Source organism: Xenopus laevis, chromosome 7L (genome assembly GCF_017654675.1).
Source record: "Xenopus laevis strain J_2021 chromosome 7L, Xenopus_laevis_v10.1, whole genome shotgun sequence".
Classification (NCBI taxonomy): domain Eukaryota; kingdom Metazoa; phylum Chordata; class Amphibia; order Anura; family Pipidae; genus Xenopus; species Xenopus laevis.
Window position 1 is genome coordinate 92,050,541 of NC_054383.1, and position 27,615 is coordinate 92,078,155.

A 27,615-nucleotide genomic window follows, 5' to 3' on the forward strand; every position below is an offset into this window, starting at 1 on the left:
CTTGGGAGTCGAGCTGTGCTTGTAACGCACTTCCATCCAATTACGCGCGCGCCGTATTGACGCGGCGGCGCCTGAACTGAACAAAATAAGGGAGTCAAATATGGCGGGTATGTGGCAGGAATAAGGAAAGAAGGGAAAAACAAGTGCAGAGAACAGAATGGGGCAATAAGATTTTTTATGGTGTGGCCTGAGAAGCAGAAAAAAGAAAACTGGCAGCACCCCTGGGTCTGGACTGGGAGTCAAAATAGGCTCTGGCATTTCAGGTACACAGAGGCCCAAACAGCTTCCACCAGCCCAATAAATAGTGAGAGTCTATGGGATTTTACAGCAGCCCCTCTGGCATTTGCCAGAATCCACAGATTACTAGTCCCTGCCTGGCACCCACAGATATGTACCTAGAGATCATGCCCTGGCCCCGCCTATACTGCATCCTCCCACCATTGTTTAAACACAATGCTCATAACTAAAACAAAAAAAAAAACCTTGGATGTAAATAAAACTTAAAGTTCTGTATTGGGCATTCATCTACCCAAAGCCCAAGGAATGGCTGGGAAATGAAATATTGTATAATAGTGCACCCCAGCTAAGTACACCAGTCCTTTTTTTTTTTTTTTTTTTTTTATAGAAAAGGACATGGTGTTGAGTTTTGATGACTGGAGAGAGCCTTTACTTGTCCTTTAAAATATAAAAAGGGGAACCACAAAACAAATGTACAATTGCACAGAGTTTACACCTCTTCTGATGTTTCTCTGCCTTATCACTCAGTTGACAATGAGTAATAGAACTGAGCATAGAAGTGTCAGAAGAGAAATCTCTGCTAAGTAATTTAAAGGAGAAGGAAAGATAGGGGTCAGACCGTCAGGTGAATTCAGTAGCTAAATTAATTCCCCAGGCCCTAGGGAACATCTAAAGCTAAAGAGCTAAAATTGTTTAGTATACTGCATAGGTGTCTAGTGAGGGATGCATGGGAAGTAATGGTAAGATGAAAGCACAGGAGATTTAATTCACTGAGGTGGCTGATAGGCTGGCACCCACAGTGAATTCAGCATTACTTGTCTTGTATGGCTTGTTATTTAGACCACAAGCCATCCTTATAGATATTTTGAACAGTCTCTGATTTATAAATAGCTTTATGTAGATAAGGCCTCCAAATTCATGTAAAGGTAAGGTCCCACCAGTGACCTACAAATGTAAAGTTTAATTTATGAATTTGAAAGGGCACCTTTGGTTCTTTTTCTTATGGGACTAAAGATCCTCAATATCTGTTTATAATGTTCCATAAAGTACTTGTACATTACACCTAGCAAACTCCTTTTGTCCAGAAAAAATAACCCAAACCATGACAGTCTACCCTCATAGTCTTAACTCTAGTCTGAACTCAAATATATTTCTCTATTATGAAAAATGCAATTTGCAGGTAATTTAGAAAGCTTAGGTTGTCCGCATTAAAAATATAAAATTAGCTATAACTGACCTTGAATGAATTTTGCATGCCAGCTGATTAAAATACCTGGATGAGATCTGACTCCTGCTACATTGTTTTTGGAGGCAGATTCAGGGAAGAGAAAGGGCTAAACACATACTGTTTATTATGACCGTTTAATGTAACCTTAATCTCATGGAAATAGTAATATTTAAAAATATGTTTAAACATGTTGCACCATTTGTTAAATAATAAATATTTCTATATTCGAGAGTTAGCTCTAACACTGTCTAGACAAAAGAATCACACACCAGTTAAGTATATGACCGTCTATCAAAATCTGACTCTGACTCATGCATGATGTTTCCTTTTTATTCTGACACAAATTAGTGCATTAATAAGTTATTTGAATGAACAGCTTTCCATATCTTGCCAGTTCTAATCCTCTGGAAAGGTCATGTAATTCCTGGTTATCACAAGCAGGTTCAATGTCCATCTCTGGCCAGTAGGCGTCACTGCAATACTGAGAATAAATTGACATTTTTATTTGATGTGTCAGTTCTGGAAAGTTGCACTATTAGGGATAAACCACAAGACAGATTTTTATCAGATTTTTATCAGATTTTGTGGGTCAGATTTTATCTGATCTTGCCATGCAACAGCTCAAGATTTTGTAGGATCCTACTAAATCTGATACCCATAGCTAGAATGTAAAGTTGGATCAGATAAAGCCAGATGGTGTAGTTCATGCATCTATATCCGACATATACATGTATTTCAATGAGTAAAAAAGTCCGTCAGACACCATCTCGTTGGATGAAGCATACAGCAATTCTTCCATGTAGTTTATACATTTTTCAAGATCTCAGGCAGTAGGTGGGAAAATAATAGGGGTGTAAGTTAGCGGGTTTCGAGTCAGGTTTGATAGGGCTTTTTTTTTGTTTCCAGAAATAAAAACTCCTCTTCCTCCCTTTGTGCATAATCCTGGATGATATCACTTCTAGTTTTTTGGTGGAGGACCCATTTAAACCACTGGTACCTACAAGTGGTTGTTAATATACTTTGCACAGGGTGAAAACATGTTTAAAAAACAACATTACCCCACATGGAGCCTAACGCGGCGAAGACCTACAACTTTCAATTGTAAGGCAATATATGTGAATTGCTACCTGCAAGTCTGTAATAACAGAGAACTTTGAATCAGAGTAATTAATGCACATTGCCGTGGGCTGAAACTAGGTATTCAACAAATCCAGGATTTAGTTACAGTAGAACCCCCATTTTAAATTTTTCAGGGGACCAGAAAAAAATGGTGTAAATCCAGGAAAATGTAAAATCATGCATAATATATACAGTAGGTGGGACCACAAAACAACATGTAAAATGAGGGAAACGTAAAATCGGGGGATGTAAAATTGTGGTTCCACTTTATTTATTCAGCCAGGATTTGGCCTTTTTCAGCAAGATTCAGCTGAATCCTTGTGCCTGGCCAAACCAAATCCTTAAAATCACTTTTCGTCACACCAACAAGGAAGTGAGTGAGCTTCTCTTTCACTCTTCTACCTCTTATTTATTTATTTAAATTTGCATTTGGTTTGGTATTTCGCTGAATGTTTCACCAAGGATTCGGCCTAATCCCAAAATAGTGGATTCAGCGCATCCCTATCTGAAACACATTACAGGGTAAGTGCTTGTCCATACGTTCCCTTGTGTTGGCTGTTTCACACATTCCACCACAAGATAACACAAGTTAACGCAGCCCAATCTTTTCTTTCAGTTTGTACTCAACGTGCTTTCCACCAGCATTCAGTAATATTCTGCTACAAACTGATAGAAAAGACTGGGCTGAGTTAATTTGTGGTGAGACACATAGTTACATAGTTAAGTTGGGTTGAAAAAAATACCAAAGTCAATTAAGTTTAACCCTTCAAAATGAACCCCACTTATATGCACTCATATGCGCATACTTAAGCCCAAAACTCCTTCGATCAGTAAATTGTTAGGAAGCATATGGGGACCTTCCCCATAGGCTAACATTGGCCTCGGTAGGTTTTAGGTGACGAACTAGGGGGTCGAAGAATTTTTTAAAGAGACAGTACTTTGACTATCGAATGGTTGAATAGTCGAACGATTTTTAGTTCGAATCGTTCGATTCGAAGGTCGAAGTAGCCCATTCGATGGTCGAAGTAGCCATATTCGACCATTCGAAATTCTAACTTTTTTTCCTCTATTCCTTCACTCGAACTAAGTAAATGGGCCCCCAAATGCATAACTCACATTTATGTTCTGCACAACCAGCATCCTGCATGGAACTTTTGCATTATTTAGTACCAGCAGCAGCAAAAAAAAAAAACTCCTTCCAATGCCCACCTCGAGGTCATTAACAAGTTATAAATAAGTTAAAAAGCAAAGCGCCAAGAACAGACCCCTGTAATGCTCAGCTAATAAAACTGGTTCAGTTTAACCAGAAATCTGTGTGGTACTGTATCATAGATCATATCTACTGTAATCCCAGAATTTAGGCTTCTGCTCACCTCCTCATAGAAGGCAATTAAATTAGTCTAGCAAGAACTATGTATGACGCATAAAATCATATGACTTTCAATCCCTTATTACCCTTTAAAATGGATCTGTCACCCAGACACAAGAATCTGTATAATACAAGTCCTCCTGACAAAATGGCTCCTGACTGCTTGCTATAATTATGAATTCCCAGACTAAAGGAAACAAGATTCAAATAATTTATGCTGTGTAATTAAAGTTCATTTTTCTTGACTAATGTGAGTATTTTTTTGGGTGACGGTTCCCCTTTAAAGGAGAAGGAAAGGTTAAAACTAAGTAAGCCTTATCAGAAAGGTCCATCTAAATATACCAGTAAACCCCCAAAGTAGTGCTGCTCTGAGTCCCCTGTCAAAAGAAACACTGCATTTCTTTCCTTCTATTGTGTACCCATGGGTTTCTGTATCAGACTTCCTGCCTTCAGCTTAAACCTCATTGCCCTGGGCAAGAGCATGCTCAGTTTGCTCCTCTTCCCCACCCCCTCCCCTTTCTACTGTAATCTGAGCCCAGAGCAGGGAGAGACTCAGGCAGGAAGTGATGTCACACCATGTTAATGCTGCAGCTCCTATCCTAAACAACCATAGAGCTTCTAAAGCTTTTACTCAGGCATGGTAAAACATTCTACAGAATAAATATAGCATTCTAGCTTGCACTATTGCAGCTAATCTATTGGCAATAAAATGCCTCCGTAGCTTTCCTTCTCCTTTAAGGTCAAACTAACAGGCCCATAGTTCTCAAGCTGAGAAATGGATCCCTTTTTGAATGACAGCACTACATTAGCAGTTCACCAATCTTTCAGCACTATGCCAAACCTCAAGGAATCCTGAAAAATTAAGAACTTTCTCTTTAGTCATCCAATCTTCAATAATTATATTATTAGCTACCGCAATGGAATGCACAAGCTTATGAACAAGAGCCCTTAGGACTTCTTGGAGTAAATATGCTGAAAAAAATGATAAAACTTCTTATGCAGACTTCTTATCCTTTTTGCTCTGTAGTAGGGCCCTGCAGCAGCTAGGGTCCTGCGGGTTACCCACAAAAAATCAGGTGACTTGCAGGTTGCAGGTAGGACTTTCGGATGTGGGTATAGATGCGGGTTAACTGGTTGTGGGCCTTATCTATAGCAAGTTTTACTCATTTACACATTTTTTTCTGCCAAATGGGCAGGCTGTGATGTAAAAGGGGGTGGGCTGTGACATAGAGAGGGGCGTGTCATGATGTAAAGGGGCTGAGTCTAACACGCGATTGGCCTAAAGACAGAAAAAACAGTAAATTATGAGTGGATTGGGGGCAGCCGAGGGCTTTTGTTAGGAGTATTACAAATTTACCGGCAGCTACATTGCCGGTAAATTTGTAATACCGGCCCCAGCCTTGGCAGGTGTTTTACGGCTAGGCCGGTAAAATACTGGCCGGGTGGCAACCCTAGTTGCGGATGAGGCAGACCCTGAGATCTGTTTTCATTGTTTTCAAAGCAGCAGTCTGATATGCAGGGGTAATGTACTTTTTCCTGATTTATGATATGTCCTGTCTTTATTGGAGTAAGGCTAAGGCCATACAGGGGGCAGAAAACCTCTAGCAGAAAATCACTGACTGATTTCTATCCTATCACAGGCAAAAATCGTAGCAGAATTAGCTTGGTGACAACAGACTTGGTAGTTTACGCGAAGAACCGCGAGTCTCTGCATTTTGAGCCGAAATCTGCCAAAGTTTGTTTGTGCCGAGCCAATTGAATGAGGAAGAGAAAGGAGGCTACTGCCCGCGGTACAGCAGAAATCAGATTTCTGCTAGCGGTTTTCTGCCCCCGTGTGGCCCTAGCCTTATGCATATAGCAAAGAAGAAGTTATGTAGTCTCGCCAATCACCAAAATCACCATCCGCCCATGATCATACAGATTTAGATTTTTATTCTGGTGCAAGAATGCAGCTGTGTCTTGCACTAATGTTTCTTTTTAATAACTGCCAAAGATCGTGATTTAGTACCCCTTAGTGCCCAGCACATGCATCCAGAGCAGTAATAAATGAGGCTCCTAGCAAGGATCATGCAGGCTGCTAGGCCTCCATATATAGTAGTAGTTATAGGCAACATTAGAAAAGTGCCCAAGCTTGTCATTCAGATTCTTTTGGTAATGATGAACCTGTAATTGTAGTTGACGTTCAGTGGCTGAGGCCTGGTATTGCACAGTATTTATGACACCCCCTGTATGTGTTGTGGAGAAGAGAGCTTATAAGGACGCCACTTAGATAATCTCTATTCATATGAAGTAATATCATCATTTCTACTTTTTATGCTATAATGAATAAGCTATTGATGAAGCAGGAAGGGAAAATCCGAACCACACAGATCGCGAATGTTTGTGATCATACAGAATAAGCCACACATTCTTCTGTTAAAGGGGTTGTTCACCTTCAAACAACTAGTTGTTATCAGATAGATCACCAGAAATAACGACTTTTTCCAATGACTTTCTATTTTCTATGTGTCACGGTTTTTCTAATATTGAAGTATAAAGTGTCATTTCTCTCCTTCTGAAGCAGCTCTGGGAGGGGGGGTCGCCGATCCTGTAAACAGTTCTAAATTGATACATTTAGTTGATACATTTCTTATCTTTGTCCCTGCTGAGCAGAATCTCTGGGTTTCATTACAGGCAGCTGTTAGAATTGATACAATTGTTGCTAATACTCCAGAGATGCTGCTGAGAAATGTATCAACTAAATGTTGCAAAATTGTAACAGTTCAGAATCTGCACCTGAATTACTGAGCTGCCAGACTGAAACACCAGAGACAGGGACATTCAACTTTAAACTTAGATTTTGGAAAAAACGTAAAAAATAAATAATGGAAAGTAATTGGAAAAAGTCATTATTTCTAGGGAACAATCTAAAAACAACTAAATTGAAAAAAGTGTTTGGAAGGTGAACAACCCCTTTAAGAAATTATCCATGAGATGTATCAAGAAATATGTAGAATTATATTACATTGCTATTTTCTCAACTATAAATAGATATTATAAAGCTTCAGGATACCTAATTGCTTAATCACCTAAAAGTTATTTAATTGTGATTTGGCCGGGTACTGTTTACAGAATATCACAGAATCTTAAAAGCATATTGCCATCTTATAAGGAACTGTTGTATTATAATGAGTTGCTCCGTGCAAGCATAAACAGTGACAATAAAAAGTTAAAAAAAGTATAACAAAAAATTTTAACAGTTGCAACTTTTAAATACAATCCTCTTTTTTTATAACTTTTCGGCATACAGGATATGATGTCACAAGATTGAGAAAGATGAAGCTTAATTTTATCAGTTTGCCAGGTCTATGCTGGTGAAGGAAACTCTGGTGAAAAGGGTAGTGAATTTGCAGTGTAATGTACTCTTTCACTAGAGAATTGTCCTTTATGCCTGTTAGTAAATTTCTGATCTCCCTGTGGATTGGAGTTCTAATTAAACATTAAATAATTCTTCTCATCTGTGTATTGTTAAGCAAGGAAGAGAAATTAGGGATTCAAGCAACTGGTCTTGGAATGTAAATGTAAAAACTATTGTCTTTTTAAATAATTTGTATAAGTTTTATGGTCAACAAACACCACTCACCAAGGTGTAAAAGGTCAAGTTTTAATTTAAAACATTTAAGAGGGGCCTGTGATGTATTTTTTTTTTCCAAAATCATTTTTATTGTTTTCGCACAAACAATCACATACATCAACAGTGAAATTGTACTTAAAATTACAGCACAATATGAAATAACAATCACATAGGAGACAAAACATAGGGGGGGGGGTACCGTTTCCCATTACTCTTCCCTAATTTTCTAGATGAGATTAGTCTATGTCCAATCCTTCCTGTGTCAACCATGGCTCCCAAATTTTCGTAAATTTAGTCATGTTACCCCTTTTCTCAAATGTTAGCTTATACAATGGAAGTACCGCATTCACCTGTCTCCGCCACTTGATCATGGTGGGGTTATCCCCACCCATCCAGTGCATAAGAATTGTTTTCCTTCCATAATGATGTAAAATTTTAATCAAAGTACGAGTGCCCCTACTTGTATTGGGAAGATCACCAACGGCATCCAGTAATACCTGCTGCGGGTCTGTCGTCGGTGGTAGTCCCAGATCATTAACCATGTATCTAGCTATCTTATCCCAGTACTTTTTAATAAGTGGACAATCCCACCACATATGCATCCAGTGAGCAGGAGTCTGATGGCATCTATGACAAGCATCATTTTCCCTCCTTCCTATCTGATGTAATCTCTGAGGCGTAATATACACTCTGTGAAGGAGTTTGCATTGAATAAGTTTATCTCTCCCCGAAACCAAATGACAATATGGGTCCTCAGTAACCTCTTCCCAGTTGTCGTCAGTCAAAGTAGGTATATCCGCCTGCCACTTTAAAAACAGTGCCGGATATTTTGAGTCCTGACTACCCATAAGAGCCTTATAGAGTCTGGATACCACTTTTGTAGGGGAAGCATTCCAAGCCTGCTCCTCAATTTTGTAGGAATGTGAGGGCAAAGATAAAGTGCCAAATTGTACCCTGAAGGCATGCCTTAACTGTAAATACCGATATTGCAGGAGTCGGGGTGGTGACATAGTTTGTTGTAATTGAAGGAGAGTGGGGAAGGTATCATTTACTTGTAGCTGTTCCAGATATTTAATACCGTGTTGTGGCCAGTATAAGAAATCTGGAAAATGCCGAAAGTGGGATAAGCTATTGTTGCCCCAAAGTGGTTGTTTAATACTGATATAGGCCGTCTTTTTCCCCATGCGCTTCATCTCCAGCTGCCATATTTTAATCGGGGTAGTTATAGTGAGAGGTTGAGCTGACATATTCACCCCTAATCGGTATGGGTCGTTACGAAGGGATTCCCAGGAGCCTACCGCTGATGCTTGAAGGATCAGTAATGGACTATTCATGTCTGGATTAAACCAGGCATGAAGGTAGGAGATCTGCGAGGCCACATAGTACTGTTGCAGATTCGGGAGCGCCAGACCACCCATATCTGTAGGCAACGTGAGGGTGTGCAGTGCAATCCTAGGGGCCTTATTCGACCATACGAAAGGCCTGACTATAGCATCAATTCTACGAAATACCTTATTGTCAATGTACAGGGGGCAGTTCAGGAGTATGTACAGAAATTTGGGTAAATATATCATCTTGATAACATTGGTTCTCCCCCAGAGTGTTAGTGGTAGGTTGGGGGCCTGTGATGTATTTTGGAAGAGCTACCCTCTACATATCAGTGTAATAGTCAGTTAGCGGATGGTTGAAACAAGAGCATTGTTCATCAAGTCAAATTCCCAGTAGAACGACTGTTATTGTGGTGGCTACTGAACTAATCCTGTTTTCTGCAGAAATCCTACTGAAGTCCAAACTCAGGCTTTCATGGGGATTCACAGGTCATGAGTTACAGATCTCTCTGTACCACAGAGTTTATAGTTAGCCCACTAATGTTTGAATTAGAATGTGTAAATATTCAAGCTTATCACTTTCCAGGCAACGGCTCAGGGCCAGGTCAAATGTAACATTCTGACACAGTGTAGTGTAAAAACACCAAATATGCATTTCTATAGAAATCACTGTAGGACACACTTTACTGATACACCAGGAAAAATAAAAATCTAGTAAAACAAATGAATATGCTTGAATTGCTGGCACATGTGGTGTATAAATATAGCGTATTTGCGGATTGTTGCTGAATTACTTAACAGTGTCATTGTTATGTGCTGTTGTTATAGTATACATGTTACTCACCAACCCCTTGGATGTTGCTCCCCGGGGCCTCAAAACAGATGCTTATTTTTCAATTCCTGGCTTGGAGATAAGTTTTGATTGCATAAAAACCAGATCACTGCCATGCAGAATCTACTGTAGTCTACCAGTCCATATAGGGCTATCAAATAGCCAATCATAGCCCTTATTTGGCATTCCCAGGAACTTTTTGCATGCTTATATTACTCCCAAAAATGTTGGGGACCCTTTCTTTAGAGGACACAAACCTCCCATGGGGGGGGGGGGTTTATTGCAATAAACACCTCTTATCTCATCTGGAGTGCTGCCTGATCTTTGTGCTAAGTGGATATACACAGTGGGGACACTGGTGGCTGAGCACCCGGAGACTTGTGGAGCTGAGTGGAGGGGCACAGGGCTGCCATCAGAAATCACAGTGCCCCGTACAGCAATATTTTCTGGGTCCCCGCCCACCCCCTGGTCCCCACCCACCCCAGGCCCCGCCCACCCCACATCACAGTACAAGGTCCACTCAGACCCAACTGCTAAAAACGGTAAACTTCCTCACTCACACATTCTAAAAAGCCATTGGTTGTCAGGGCCCCCATATAATTTAAAAAACAAAAAAATTAGTGGCAGGGGTCCCCACATAAAATTTTTCAAAAAAAACATTGTTGGTCACGGCCCCTCCTTTAAGTTAAAAAAAACTATTGGTGCCAGGGGCCCCATAAAAGTTTTTTAAAAAAACATCGGTGATAAAAAAAAATTATTGGTGGTCAGGTCCCCCCTTTGAATAAAAAAATGGTGCCAGGCCCCCCCATAAAAGTTTTCAAAAACATTGGTGGTCAGGTGCCCCATAGAATATTTAAAAAATGTATTTGTGGCCAGGGGTTCAATAAATTAAAAAAAAACATTGGTGTTCAGTGGAACTTACATTAGGTTCTTCTTTAGCTTCTTCCGTAGCTTCGGGTATTTTCATGACTTCGGGTATTTTCATGCCTTTGGGTCTTTTTAGTGCGGCTTCAGGTCTTTTCGGTGCTGCTTCTGGTCTTCAGCGCCGCATGATCTTCCAGCACAGTCGGGCCCCATTTAGCCCCAGTACAGGTGTACCCCCTGTGCCCCCCTGATGGCGGCCCTGGAGGGGCACATTCCATTGCTTCCTCTATAGTATAGAAATACCCCCTCCCCAGCCGCTCTCCTACCTGAGAGCATGATGGGAGCCGTGGATGTGAGCTGCCAGGAGTAGTGATATTAACATATATAGAGTATATACTGGGTATGGGTATACTGTCCTTTTAAATTATTTAAAGCACTCCTTTGGTATCTAAGGAGCACTGGAATTTTGTTCTCTGCTTGTTGTTCCATGTGGGACTGTTCAGCAACCCAACTTCCTGAAGTGCTCCGTAACAAGTCCCATTTTTTTTTTAAGGGTATTGGGTCCCGCGCATAGAACCACTGTATTATTGATCAGTTGTACTTTTAAGCTTTCCATTTAGGATCCCACTTACCTTACCAACCAGGTGCATGAAAGAGTAGAAAACAAATTGAATAAGGCCTGAACAGAAGGAAAATAGAAATAAAATTGTTACTGTATCTGTATTAGTACAGGCAGGGGGGCTACTCATGCTGTATAAAAACAGTGATAAAATTAGCGACACATCACCAGACATTGCCATGTAAAAACATCATACTTATGAAGTTTTGTACAAATCCTGCGTATGGGAAAATACAGTGATCATCCATTGCGGCTTTTTATGCATCTTTTTCTAGAGCAACTTCCGGTGGAACTGACTTGCCTCTTGAATTTTTCCCATTGACTTTAAAGGTGTTATTTACTTTTAAAGTAAGTGTTATTTTGAAGCAATTTCAGAATTCATTCAACAATTTTCAGTTATTCATTTTTTATTTGTGTTTTTTGAGTTATATACTGTAAATTTTGATTCAGCTGCTCTCCAGTTTGTAGTTTCGGCACTCTGGATGCTAGGGTCCAAATTACCCTAGCAACCATGCAATGATTTACATAACAGACGAGAATATGAATAGTAGAGGGACTGAATAGAAAGGTGAGTAAGAAAATGCATCAATAAAAAAAAATTCAAAACTATAAAAAAAGAAATTGAAAAGTTGCTTAGAATTAGCTATTCTATAACCTACTAAAAGTTAACTTAAAGGGATTCTGTCAATAATTTTATGTTTTTATTTTTTCTAAATTACAATGTTTACATTGCAATTCATTCAGAACTTCAAAATGTAACTACTTTGAGATTTGTACTTCAATGCGACCCAAGTCATACTTCCACCTAGTGGAAGACATGAGAATAGCACCCACGCAGGAAAGTTAAAGGGTTTTCACTTTTAGTAATGCAAACGAATCCTTCAGCACAAGTGCAAGGTAGTTGCTGTCTGGTTAGATGCCCATTGTTCTGTTGATAGACTGGTTATGGGATGCGGGGGGGGGGGGGGAGGGAGAGGGGTGTTATCACTTCAACTTGCAGTGCAGAAGTAAAGTGTGACAAGTTTATCAGAGCACAAGTCACATGACTGGGGACACCTGGAAAATGGACATCATGTCTAGCTCCATGCCAAATTTCAAAATTAAATTAAAAAAATCTGTTTGCAGTGCAGAATTCTGCTGGAACAGCACTATTAACTGATGCGTTTTGAAAAAACACTATCCATTTAAAGGTGATCCACCCCTTTAATGGCATTCAAATGTTTATTCTACAGAGCTTTATACATGTTTCTTTCATTTACACAGCAAAATAAATAGCCCCTAAGTGTACAGGGCAAATACATACCAAGGTAATAAACAGATCAGTATTAGCTTCCACCTGTCTAGTCAGTAAAATGAAAACTTAATTGATACTGGTGACTCTTTTCAGTATCTACAGGATGTTATTAAGTGTCAGTGCCACACCCAGACTGTTTAGCTGTTCGAATGAGTACATGACACAATGGACAGAATTGGACAATTGGACAGAAATATGTAATTGTTTACTGAACAGTGAAGATCGGAACAGATTGTTATTAATGAATGTCACACATGGGACTTTTCAGTCCAGTGTCTTTGAGTTGGTTTAAAAAGCACCTGTCTTCTCCGTCATAACTCTTATTCACTTGAACGGGATAAGCCCAGAAGCACAAGTAGGATCACTTTTCAGCTTTGACTATTGTTACATCTTTTGGGTAGTACCACACGCAGGGCCGCCATTAGAAATCACGGGGCCCCGTACAAAAAAATTTTCGGGGCCCCGCCCCCCAAGCCCCACCCCAGATCCCACCCACTCCACACTACAGTTAAAAGAACACATAGACATCAGTGCTAAAAAAGGTAACCCCCCCACACACAAGTTATAAAAAACTATTGACTTATAAGTTAAAAAAAACTGTGGTGCCAGGGCCCCCCATAAATTTTTTTTTAAAAAAAAAATTGGTGGTCAGGGCCCCCCTACAAGTTATTAAAAATAATTGGTGATCAGGGCCCCCTATAAGTTAAAAAAAAAAAAACATTGGCGCCAGGGCCCCCCCCTAAACGTTTTTTTTTAAAAAGAAACATTGGTGGCAGGGCCCCCCTTACAAGTAAAAAAAAATTATGGCTCCCCCCCCACAAGTTATAAAAAGCCATTGGTGATCAGGGGCCCCCCCTGCAAGTAAAAAAAAATGGTGGCCTGGTAAGAGAAGCATGGCTGGGCCCCCCATTAGACATAAAATCCTGCGGGCCCGGGACAACTGTCCCCCCTGTGACCCCCTGATGGCAGCCCTGACCACACGGGCTGATTATCCACAGGTCGAGAACCATGTGATCTCCAGGTCTCCACTCACTTGAGTCTGCACTCTCAGGCACTGGATCAGCTTGGGTACAGATGGAGCAGCTTTCAACGCATACATTTGCAGGTCAAAATCTTCTCCATGTGTCTGCACCAAGGCTAAAAATCAGCCCTGTGTGGCATTACCCTTAGATTGATATATCTAGCCAGTAGATTAAAACAAAATAAAAGTTGTTCTTTTGATTCACAGGCATACAATTCATGTGATTAGCATGGGCATAGCTAGTAGACCATGCAGCCCAACTACAGTTACAGCCCTTGCAAACTCTGTAACTTCTGGTGATTGTGGAGGCTGCATTAAGGTTTCAATTCTGATAAAAATATGTGCTGCATTATGGGAAAACTATAGGATGGATTGAGCCTTTGTTTTGATTTTTTTTCTCTTACAGAACACGAGGTCCATACATTTAGTCTATGCTTTGATCATTTCTAGAAAAGATATTTGTATTTACAAATAATGCATTAATTGCCAAACCTCACACTATGCCCAATATGTCTATGCACTGATTTCATAGCGTGTGTACAAGCAACCATCTTTATTTTTTTATTTATTTTTTACTATTTGATCCACTGTGCTTATTTAAGGCACTATAAATACATCTGCATAAATCGCATTCACAGGAAATACATTTGCTTCTTGCCACAGGATTACTGCTCTAATAAGACAAAACCAGTGGCATTGTTCACAAAGAATGGCTTGATCCTAAAGAAACGATTACAGTAAGAGGAAAAGAATGGGTGTTTTAGTATTACCGGGACATTTTACTATCTGCATTTCACAAATGTAAATGAATAGGAGCTTCTGTCTATTCATTATATACAGTCTCTAGTACTGATAAGTATAAGCAGTGGTTCCAAAAACATGGGACTGCGCTTCCAGGGGTGGGGTTGGCACCACGGCATGGAAGGCTCCCCATTTAGTCAGCTTTAGTGACTGCACTTTGTTGCCTCTACAGAAAGAAAACATTCAGGATAAAAATTCCCCCCCTGCCTGCAGCCAGATACTTTATATGATGATTCTTTAAAAATGGCCTGTGTAGTTTATCATAGTAATAAGCCTGCAATATAAATTATGACATACACTAGTGATTCTAATATGAGGTAAATTATTAATTCTTTTAGATTTATTCAGTACATTTTCATACCTCCCAACATTATGGAAATAAAAAGAGGGACAAAAAAAGTTGGCAAAATGTTTTTGACCAAGCCCATTTTGTGGCCACACGCCAATTATTACAGTTTTGCTAATGAAGGTGAATTACCCTTTAAAGGACCAGTAACATCATACTTTTTTAAAATTCGTTGGTAAAGAAAGAAAAAAACCCCACAAAAACAAATTAAACTTTTAAATCGCTAAGTCTTTATTAAGAAATAACTTACCGAAACTCCGTTTATGCTCCTCTTCAGAAAAGCGATCCGGTGATCCATCATGCTACGCTCGATTTCTCCTCCCTGCCTTCCTTATAGGAGATAGCCAGGGAGGAGAAATCAAGCGCCACATGATGGATCGTTGCCTTTTCTGACGAGGAGCGCAAGCGGCGTTTCAGTAAGTAATTTCTTAATAAAGACTTAGCGATTGAAAAGTTTAATTTGTCTTTGTGGTTTTTTTTTCCGTTCTATACTAAGGAATTAAAAAAAAAATGATGATACTAGTCCTTTAAGCTGTGAGTCTAACTTCTCCCAAGAGACTTGTTTATCTAAATTGTTACAATTACTTATTTGCTTATCTCAAAATTGCTACAAAAGTATCTTAGTTGCACCTGGTGGCTGTTCTAGGCTTTCTGCCAAAAGACAATTAAGTTAGAAACTTTGTATCTTTTTCTGGCTGTCCAGTGCAGAGAAAGTTGTGACTTTGTAGTACTAATGCGGGACTGCGGGTTGAGCTGTCAAAAGCAGGACTGTCTCGCTGAAAACGGGACATTTGGGAGGTATGCATTTTTGTCACCCGTTTTACATATTCTTTAATTAACAAATGAAGCAAATGTTCCAAGCTGAACTCTAAGGCCCGGATGTTCCCTTTGCAATCTAACTTCCCTATACAGAACAAAAGATCACTCTACATTTTTTAATGTTTAGGCTCATGGCACACAAGGCATATTTTGGGTGTTTTATTAACCTTGTCTTTGGCTTTCCACTGAAAAACGTTGGGCAAAATACCCAAAATCCACCCTATGAGGCACAACTGCTTTCTCCTTGCACAAAGTAAGCTGCAAACAGCTTTCTATTATAATTATTTGAAAACCACCTGTAACATTTCTTAAAGTTTTGTCGCTACAGAGAAGGGTACATATTTATTACTTAAATCACCCCTGATCTGCTTTTCTAATCAAACTCTTCATCTTCACACATGGGCTGTCATGGGCACACATGGGCTGTCTAAAAATCTGTTAGAATCTGGCATCATCAAGAATTACTGTTGCCTAGTTTTAATTAGCAGGTAAGTCAACAGGATCACCAGCTATGAAGTGCAGAAGACCACTGTATACTAACCTATTAAAGGAGAACTAAAGCTTAACTAAAGAAGTAGGCTAGAAATGTTTTACAATATGTGTTGGGCTTCTATACCAGCACAAGGCAACCATGGTGCTTTAGCAGAGAAGATCTTTGCCTCTAAAGATGTCCCAGTAGCTCCTCATCTTCTTATCTGCTTATTTACTGCACACACTCTGTGTTGCTGTCAGTTACTGAGCTTAGGGACCGATGCACAATATGCTGTATATATAGAATATAAATGTCACAATATAAGGCTGATTAATAATTAATACAGAAAAATTACTACATGGCAGCACAGAAACCAGTGCAATTAGCATCAGAATTTACTAATCAGCCTTGTAGCATCAGTTTATATTACAGACAAACCTCATTTTCTACTTAATAATTTGTGACGACCACTAAGCATATTTTCTCAACAGCTGTTCAGAGCCCACTGAGCATGTGAGTGTTGCACTCACTTTCCAAGATGGTGACCCCCTGGGATAAGTTGGAAGTCTGAAACTTTAGGCTGGTGAAATAAGTTTAGTATATAAAATATGGCATTTTTAGCCATATTCATTTTTAGGGTTTAGTTCTCCTTTAAGAGAGTTAACTTTGTAAACATAGAAGCAAGAATTATAATGCGAGGCAATCAACAACTAACCCTGCTGTTTATTTGCCTTTGTTTTTCCAAACAAAAAAGAAAACACCAAATCTGAGAATACACATAGATGTGGAAGATTTTATTGACTCAAGGCAGATTTAATTTACAGATCAAAATAAACATAAAATTGTGCACAGCAGCTCTGGTGTAGAAAAGCCTTCTTGCTGGTATGTTTTGTTTGTCTTGAAGTCCACATCTGGGATTTTGTGGGCCACACAATGTGTAGAACTTCTAGGGCAGTATATTTGCTGATTGCTATTCTATAACGTCTCACAACAACCAGCTAAGACACTGCCAAAGAAACACTCACAGACAGCACACACACGTCATCTACTTCTTCCTTCCTTGTGTGTCCTCTTCCGGAGAGATGAATCTAAAACAGAGAAATGACCAATGCCCTCTACTTCTATCTGGCAGCCAGAAAGTGAGTCATGTGGTTAACCAGGGATGACTCTAATGGCAGATCATTGTTCAATTTGGTACAAAGGGGAAACAAATACAATGAATATGCAACAAAATATGCCCTATAAAATCCCAGAGGTATCTTCAAACCAAAGGAAAACAAAATGAGTAGATGAGGGTGATGAAACTGGCTGTCTAAGCGGGATTCACTCTGACTTGTATGGCCACTATTGTAATCATAAAACTATGTCAATGTAAACTTTTACAAAGAGACATTGGACTTCCTATTGGGTGAGGCTACAATGATCCGTGTCTTTAAAATACACTTGTTTTCAACCCATTATAATGACAGATGGAGCACCATAAAAATACTTTCCAGAGCTAAGTGATGCCAGACAACTAAACTAGAGAAGTACTATTCCCAGTGTCCTCAAGTGTAGTTCAAAACAGACGTTGGCCTGAAAACTGATCAATGTGTGGCCCACATAAGTATTTGTAAATTAATATTTTTGTGCCATCTTTTCCATCAAGCTTTTTACAATCTTCTAAACTCAAAGTCTATAGTTTATGTACAGTATATAAATATTATGTTACGTGTCCCTGTAGTCCTATAAAAATAAAACATATACATATATACACTTTTGTAAAATGTAAATATTTTTTTCATGTCGCCATAAATTTACTAAAAAAAAAAATATGCATCAGAAAAATGAACAAATCACTTAGGAGCTGAGCGATTGTAACATACACTACTGTATGTTGCCTTTGCCATTCTCTAACTAGTGGAAAACCATCTCATCAAGTGTCAGGCACCAGCAGAAATAAAGTCTATTTTGGCTGTGCAGTTTGGCTCTCAGGTTGCGGAAAGTATAATAGAGAGAGAGGTTTTCTTCACCAATCAACCCTAAAAGAAGAGCAACAGAATATAATATCAGCAATAAATTTAATAAAACAGTGGCAGATTTGCAGGAAAATAAAGGTTTTATTGTGGCTAGTAAAATCCAACTTACTAAAATCACCTGCTTTTACTAGTGTCTGTTCATGGCCATTTTAATTCATACACTTGGAAGTACCGAATCCACGAACGGTTGATTCGGCCAAATCCTGCTGAAAAAGGCAGAATAACAAACCGAATCCTGGATTTGGTGCATACCTACTTGAAATTTAGATATATTTAAAAAGAATTTCAATACATATAAGGGGTCATTTACGTTGCAGAACGCAGTTCCAAACTACATAAAAAGATGCCATTTGGTCACATTTTTGCACTTTCCATAGTGTTCTGCTATTGCTGAATGGCTGCAGGCCTCTGAGCTCCATTTCAAATCACAGAGACTTGCTTTCAGACCCTTTTCAATGTGAAATTGTGTGAGGGTGAGCACATTAGTGCATGCTGTTGCAACTCTAGCAGTCTGATATTGTGGACTATTTTTTACGTGTTGTCCACTGGACAGACCTATGATAAAGGAAAGTTGCATTTTCCAGCACAAAGCAAACTGGTGCCGACTGTGGGAAAAAAACAGTGTATGTAACATTATCCGTCTTTAGTTCTGTTCTACTTAGTGAATAGTCACAGTGACACACACCTTTAAGAATTAAACTCAACACATTATTCACAGGTATAAAGAGGGATTGCAATGTATGTATATTTAACTAAGGCACAATTAAGGTACAGTTCTCTCTTAATCCATAAACTGCTGGAAACTAACTACAATCCCTGAGTGCATGGATGATTTTTCCTTTTATGACCTTCAGACTTCATGTTTTCTTTTTTTTTTAAAAAGGGAAAGTCAGTAAGACAAATGTAGCATAGAACCTTCCAGAATGGGCCATTGGGAAGCAACTGAAGATGGTGGTGTGACTGTTAGTAGTACACCCTGATGCATTTTTCAGCAAAAGACTTATTCTGGAGAACAAGGCACAAAAAGAAAAGGCCTCACTGGCTAAATGCCACACAACAATCTGAAGTCTGTATAAGGTTTTTTTTTTGTGTTTTTTACTTAATGTTACTGTGTTAATAAAGTCACATTTAGAAGTGGGCCAAGGAGCTTTGGCACCCAGAGTGAGGATGACAATGTGTTCTTCACCATGGTGCTATCACATCATTATTGTTTTATAGCAGACACAGGTTTAGGGCCTTGGGGAACATGAATTTTTCCTCTGATGTCCTACAGCAGCAGTGAAAAAGTCCCTGTCCACCTGTCACCATTCCTGCTGGAAAAGAATGAAAAACAATGTACTTAAAGGGGACCTGTCACCCACACATAAAAAGCTGTATAATACAATTATAATACAAGTCCTTTGCAAATTAACATGAGACACAAACTTTATTGTATTAAAACACCCATACCTGTTATAAATGTATTTAAATATCTGAGCTGTCAATCATATATTGCTTGCCCCAGAACTAAAGCCTTTGGCATAGAGGCAGGAGAGCAATTACTTTCCATTTAGCATTTCCCAAATATCATGGCACTCTTCTGCTAGCATTTCCTTGTTATCACTACGAATTTCCCCTCCTTTCATATACTCTATAATTGTTTAACCTGGGCATGGGCATTGGTCCCCCTTTCTGTGTCCACAAAATGACACCTGCCTTCTTACTGTGATTGTGAATTCCAAGACTAATGGAAACAGTATGTAGATAATTTATTTTGCTCAACTGACATGATAGAAAAGGATTTGGAATAATTTCTTAGGGTGACAGCTCCCTGTTAACACACCTGTGACAGGCAGACCTAAACCCAAAAACAATTTCTTGAGGTCTTTGCCACACACGTGCATCCAATATGGAGCTTTTCATGCATTTCTATAAGAGTGGTGATAGGAGGGTATGTTTTGCATACCACTGTTTTCTACAATAAAACATCCCGTATGATATAGCGCTTACTTACACAGAAAGGTAAAGGAGACACAAGGAGCTGATGTTCACTGGATTAGGACAATCAAACTTCAATACAATGCAATAAACAACTGCACCCAAAGACCCCCTTTTGCTGCTTACCCCTAGCTCTGGCAGAAAGATGAGTTAAAGGGATAGTATTTGATGATGGAATAAAATAACATTTAGAGGCACATTTAATAAAGGTAAAATTTTGAATTCATTTTTTAAAACTCTATTAAATTCGAATATACTTAAAATTCGACTGGGGGGGTTATTTATAAAAAAAAAACGAATATCTAAAACTCAGACGAATATTCCCGAATATTAGCGTTTTTCTGTGAAAAAAACTCGAGAGTCAGGAAGACTACTAATGTCCAAATTGGTCCCTGTACCTCTCCCATTGACTTATTCGTGAACTCGGCAGGTTTTAGGTGGCAAATAGTCGAATTCAAGTTCTTAAGGGCCAGAGTGTTATAAATCTCAAAATTCTTCACAATTTGAATTTCAAAGTTTTAACCATAAAAAAAATTCGACCCTTAACCCCTTAACTTGATTTAACTTCCAATTTAACACAAATAATTCCAACCTAAGAGGCAGATAAAAGTTGATCAATACAAAATATCCTTTTGTTGTGTGTAAATGTGACTTTAAAGTATGAACTATAACACATAAGAAGAATGAAGTCGTGAAAAAGTGTTTTTGGTTTGGGAAGCACAAAGTAAAATATTTCAGAAAAATGTTGAAAAGTTTGTTCCAACTACTTTCTAGTACAAACGGGTTGGTGTGTGTCCTAATACAGTTACAGAAGCTGTGCTGGGGTAAAAGTTACCATTACAGACTGTGGAGCATATTTACTAAAATGTGAAATGTCCTCTTTTGTCCAAGATAAAAATTTGCCATTATATTGTCTGCTGGCAAATACCATTATAAATCAAATTCAAATGCATCAAATTCACATATGTCATTGCTTTATGGCATTAAGTCGCCAGCGTTATTACATATTACAATGGAGTGCTGAAATTTTATGTGGGCAACTGTATGCTGCCCTAGCTTTGTTTAATTATATATTTACAGCAGTGTTTTCCAATTGCTGGAACCATTTTAGCTATTCACCGATATTTCAGCACATTACACTTGTGAAGGGGTAATATTAAAGGGATCCTGTCATCGGAAAACATGTTTTTTTCAAAAGGCACCAGTTAATAGTGCTACTCCAGCAGAATTCTGCACTGAAATCCATTTCTCAGAAGAGCAAACAGATTTTTTTATATTCAATTTTGAAATCTGACATGGGGCTAGACATTTTGTCAATTTCCCAGCTGTCCCTGGTCATGTGACTTGTGCCTGCACTTTAGGAGAGAAATGCTTTCTGGCAGGCTGCTGTTTTTCCTTCTCAATGTTACTGAATGTGTCTCAGTGGGACATGGGTTTTTACTATTGAGTGTTGTTCTTAGATCTACCAGGCAGCTGTTATCTTGTGTTAGGGAGCTGTTATCTGGTTACCTTCCCATTGTTCTTTTGTTTGGCTGCTGGGGGGGAAAAGGGAGGGGGGTGATATCACTCCAACTTGCAGTACAGCAGTAAAGAGTGATTGAAGTTTATCAAAGCACAAGTCAGATGACTTGGGGCAGCTGGGAAATTGACAATATGTCTAGCCCCATGTCAGATTTCAAAATTGAATATAAAAAAATCTGTTTGCTCTTTTGCAAAATGGATTTCAGCGCATAATTCTGCTGGAGCAGCACTATTAGCTGATTCATTTTTCCCCATGACAGTATCCCTTTAAGTAAATACAAGATGTTGCCCCAAAAATACAAACTTTAGCACAAAAATTTGCCTTTGATGATTGTTTCTCCCTGACATGGGTATGCGCCTGGAAATGAAAAACACATTGTTAGTGGTATGCAGCTGCCTACCCATTTTACTTTGGTCACATAGAAATGACAGACTATTGTTTAAAACGAGACAAGACCTTTGTTCTCTATACATGACTGAACCTATGCCTTTAACGGGGCCTCTGAGCAGGAGCTGAAGAATTCAGATATAACCAGTTCCTGTGCCACTAAAAGCTTGGAAGAGTTAAAGTCAGACACGATTGTTCTCCCTACAGTTAAAGGGATAGAACATAAGTCTACATAAGGTACTAAAGAAGAAAATTCAGGTACACAGAATGTTTTTCTAAAGGCTGATGCCACAAGGGAACTATTGTGCACCCAGTGTATTCTAGCTGGCAGAAAAAACGGACATTGTCACCTACCATTTACTCAGGAAACTGGCTGGTGACGTGACTGGTGCAGGTACTAGCGCTTTTCAATTCAATTTCAGGCTGAAAAGCACCATTAAAATTTTTTATGCATTTCCTATTTAAACAAATAGGGCAATTTTCCTAATTGTTTTCCTAAGTGGAGTGCTGCCCCAAACAAGGCACTGGGCCTCCCAAGCAGGACAACCCCACAGTTTGGGAGCCACTTCTGCAAGGGAAAGAATTTTATGTGGGTTACAACATGACCCGTATGCCGGTACCCAAAACCGTTGAAATAGAATTTAAAGGTACTGTGTACTTCAAAAGCCTATTTATGGCAGATGCACTGAGAAATTATACTGCTTGTGGTAGCTTTGGGATGTAAGTGTTCTGCCCCATGGGTGGAAACAAAAGGCTGGGGTGGGGGGGAATATATGACAGTGAAAATAAATGGAAAATAAAGTTTTTTTTTCTTTGAGGTAACAAGGGCTGCAGTTGCAATTTCTTTCACTGTGAGCCAACTGTTTAGGCTGCAGTTGTGTGCAGGTCCGGACTGAGAATTAAATTAGGCCCTGGCATTTGAGGTACACAGAGGCCCACTCAGCCCACATAGAGGCCCAAACAGCCCCACCAGCCCACTAAATACTGACTTTCAATGGGACCTTATTGCAGCCCCTCTGGCATTTGCCAGAACCCACAGATTGCCAGTCCGGGCCTGGTTGTGTGCAGTGTTGCACTGAAAAAGAATTGTGGTTGCAATTCTTGCCTAGTGAGTTAATACAGGGAGGCTTACATAAGGTTAACCGTGTGCGCTTCTGAAAGTGCACAAGCATGTGCCATGATGTCACACGGGGGGGGGGGGGAAGAGCAGAGGGGAGAGAACAGGTACCTTCCCAGCGCTCCCCTATTGTTGCACCCTAAGCAGGTGCCTTTTCTGCCTACCCCTAGTTCCAGCCCTGCTAACATCTATTAAAAAGAGTCGAGACTGTTATAGTAGTGACAGAGGACCATATAATGCCTAAGTGAATGTTTTTACGCTCTGCCTGTGATTTCCAGTGTAGAGTGCATCAATCCTCATTCAGGGCACCGCTTCCCCTTAGGCAAATCTTTAAACAATTGGTTCAAGGAGAGCACCTCAAAGCAAAATGCTGTGAAAAAGTATTTATTCACTGACTACCATACACTACCATACACCATATAATGCCCTTGATTTTGGACTAAAATGTTGGACAGTCAGCTGGACACTTTTGGCAAAGTTTCATTGACAACTGTGCAAGGGCGCAGCGCCATTGGGGCGGCAGCACATCACAGGGCACCGGGGACAGCAAAAAGCCACTCCTGGTAAAAACCAAATTTCCGTTTTTTAAACTGGAAATTTGGCTCTTCTAGTGCGAGAGAGAGAGTGCAATTGCACACTAGCAATGCGGCATTAAAGGAGCAAGAAACAGCCTTGCAGCTGTGAGTGAGAGACCTGTGGAAGTCTAATAGGACAGACCTGCACATAACCTACTGACCCTTTTCTCTAAGCAGTGATCTTCTCTAGTCCCCAAACTTTCCTCTCCTGTGATACTTTGGCAAAAAAAAAACATTTTGCAGAAAATCCTAATCATGTGATTTTACATTTAGAAGCAAAAGTGAAAAGTGATACAAACAGCTTTACATATCATTTCAACATAACCGACTGTTCTGCACTTATTCCAACTTTCTGGAGCCGGACTTCAGCGTGATAATATTGGTACAAATCAGCTGATCCACTGTGGCTCCATAGGAAATGATTTCATGGCTGAGTCATAAATCCTTCAGCTTCAGCTGGAATATAACTGCTTGTAAAATGTTTAAATACAGTGTCTATTTCTGTATGTTTCCCATTGTCATATATTGTCATAACTAGGTGGAAATACATTGCTAGCTTATACATGAGTATAAACCATTCCCCAGGCTGTTAAAAATATGGTTATGGCAGAGGAAAATAAAAAAACAAACAAAATTGTTTATTATTAATAAGAAAATTCACCTGTATGGTGTCAAGGCTGGTATAGAAAAGAAGACTTACACCCATATGTAATAAAAGGCACTGGGGTTTATTTATCAACACTAGGCAAATTTGCCCATGGGCAGTAACCCATGGCAACCAATCAAATTGCTGAATTCATTCTTCTACTTGCAGCTGGCTTTAAAAAGCTAATCATCGATTGGTTGCTATAGGTAACTGCCCATGGGCAAATTTGCCCTGTGTTGATAAATGAGTCCCACTAAGTTTGCCCAGGAGCAGTAACCCATCGCAACCAATAAGATGTTTGCTTTTAAACAAGTGACCACTAAATGCTCCCTGCGGATTGATTGCTATGGATTACTGCCATTGGACAAACTTAGTGCCTTTTATTACATAAGTCCCTTAGTTTGCAATCCATCTGACTCCATGTGTGGCCAGCTAAGACCTATGCCAAACAAGGCATTTTAACACAAACCACATAGAACAAATTGCCTGGTTGCAGTTGCTTCCCTTTTAAATGAATAATGAATTCTCAAAAATAATTGCTTTGGAACAAGTAATTGTTGCCATATTTACAGTAGGATAACATGATATAGTGCCAGCACTGCATTTCGGTCTGGTGGCTATGCAACTATATGCTGTACTGTGTGCCGATCAATGATGCTCAGGTACCCCCCCCCACCACTCAAATTGTAATCTACTGTACAGACCAAATTCCTATATGGTAAATGGCTTACTGCTGAAGCAAAATCAGCTACTTCTTTCTGTGACCTATGGCAAATGTATGTGTAATCCCATAGTCAAATAGGAGGAATGAATATATAAATATATATATGAATATATGAATATAACTGAGATCTTGCTAAGTAAACAAGAATTTGTTACAGTAAATACCTATGCAGCACACTATAGAACTGGTAGCTCAAATCAACCCCTCAATACACCGATTTGACACAGACCACCGTTTACAAAGCCATCATTTTTGTATTCAACAAAAATGGAATCTTCCTCTAAATATTATGTTGCCCACAGCTACAAGGTCACAAGTAACATACTGGCACCCCCCCCCCAGGAAATCAGTCTTCCCCCGTACTTGCAGCACATGGATGCAAATCAACCATTTCTCCCCCTAAAACATACCTCCCAACATTTTGGAAATAAAAAAAGGGACAAAAAAAGTTGCCGGGCGTAGCGTGGCGAAATTTTTTGGCAGGTTATGAAAATGTTGCTAATGAAGGTGAATTGCCCTTTAAACTGTGAGTCTAACTTTTCCCAAGGGACCTGTTATCTTATATTGTTACAATAACTTATTTACTTATCTATATTGATCTACATACATTTGAATTGTTACAAATGTATCTTATCTTCTGTTGTGGCTGTTCTGGGCTCTCTGCCAAAATCCAATTAAGTTAGAAACTTTGTTTCTTTTTCTGGCTGTTCAGTGCAGAGACTTTCCAGTACAAATGAGGGACTGCAGGTTGAGCTGTCAAAAGAGGGACTTTCCCTCTAAAAACGGGACAGTTGGGAGGTATGCTACAATGCAGTGCTTCTTCCCAAAATGAACCAGCATAATGTGTGCTAATCTTGCGCCAGTTGCAACCAACAGACTATGAATTAGTATCACTTATAGTGCACCTTATCATAATGGCATAAATATGCTTTTTACTTGGTGCTAGCCAGTTGTGGATATTGAAGCAACTTGTTCAGGGAAGCAATAACTCTAAATTTCCTTTGCATCAATGCGTCAACTTATGTATAATTTCATCACAGCAGGCTGTGCAGTGTCACTGATTCTCTCGCAAGTAGCTGGAAGTGCAAGGAACATGTCTGGGCAAAATTACATTTCACATGCAATACATACACAACTTTGCATCCATTTTTGAGCATCTATTAAGCCTAATTCTATCCCAAATCCTGGAAATGTTGTATCCCCAGTTTGCTGTACAGGATACCTTTAAAAGGGCTGTTGACCTTTAAATTAACTACAGTAGTATGTTACTAGTAAGTATGATGTAGAGACTGATATTCTGTGACAATCTGAAACTGATTACATCTTTTTAATATTTGTGGTTTTTAGCTTTTTATGCAGCAGGACTCCAGTTTTCAATTTCAGCAATGTTTTTTTTAGATGGGGTCAGTGACCCCCATTGAAAGCTGGAAAGCCAGAAGAAGAAGGCAAATGATAAAAAAAACTCTAAAAAATTAAGGATTTTATTCTTACTGAAATGAAAGACATATAGCTGAAGTATAATAAAACTTAATTAAAACAAAATTACTTACCTAAGCTGTAACTTAAGTATATAAAGTGGCAGACCACATTACCTGCTACCAAGAGACTTCACACAATATGACTTGCCCTGATTATTCAGTCCTTCCTGTCAGTCGTTATCCCTGAGAAGGAAATATATGTCACTATCAGCTGAGGTAACGTATATATAACCTGACTGTGCATATCCATTAGCGTTTGTCACTGCCACCTTGCACTAACCACACCCAGGAAGCAAGCCGTACACCCACAGGTAAATGGGAACAGAAAATTAACCAAGTGAGTCACCTGCAAACTGAAAGCAAAGAACAAATGTTTATCAGAAGGTGCAGAGAGATAGCTCTTGTCATAAACCGAATGACAAACAAGTTGTGGTCAGGTGGGAACTGAGTTTTAATCGGCATTCCTGAGCTGCCATGTTGGGACAGCCTGTCAGCCTCAATGTGAACTGTGGGGAAAAATCATCACTTCTGTCTAAGTTGCCAGGCCATTCAGTTTCTTTATTTATTTCTCTGATATTTATTGTAATATCAAATTAAAACAAAAGAAAACAATGTAGAGAGCTATACAAGAATTCTGCTAATGTCAAGGAGACAAGGAGAATATGGCGAGTTTAATGAGTGTACCTCCAAATCATGGCCAAAAAAACACACCGAAAAAGCAATTTCTAGGCAGAAAGGAAAAGTCTGCATGGCCAAGGATAAAGGTTTATGGATCAGATGGCAAATGCGAAGAGTATACAAAATGGTGGGTCACCTAAGGTAAAGTAAAGAGACAAGCAGGATACGGGGAAGACAGACATGGGGAGTTAAAACAAGTTATACTAAGGGGTGGCTGGATAAACATGTAAGGTGAACCTTATAGAAAAATAATATATATGAAAGAACCAGGGAAGGATGGCTGGGGTCAGATTCCAGTCACTGTCACATGACATCCCCTCCCTTGTGGCTATTTTCAGCTGTTTCGCTCATTAACAGCCACATACACAGAGGTATGAGGAAGCGCTCCAGTGTCCCAGCACAGCAGAGAGGGTGTGTGCCTGAGTTTCAGCAGGTGCTCTTTCCAGTAGGGTAGCACCCTGATCATATACTGTATATAGAATGAGTACAGATTAACCCTCTTGTGTATTTTGTTCAGGGAAATATTCTCTG

At 39.4% G+C, this 27,615-nt stretch overlaps 1 long non-coding RNA gene across 1 annotated transcript; it reads right to left on the reverse strand.

The window, feature by feature from the left end:
* Positions 1 to 16,741: 16,741 nt before the first annotated feature.
* Positions 16,742 to 21,214, reverse strand: LOC121395563. The gene is made up of 2 exons (XR_005962554.1): positions 18,090 to 21,214; positions 16,742 to 17,983 (listed from the first exon to the last, which is right to left on the reverse strand). It is a non-coding gene; the product is annotated as an uncharacterized LOC121395563 (long non-coding RNA).
* Positions 21,215 to 27,615: the final 6,401 nt, after the last annotated feature.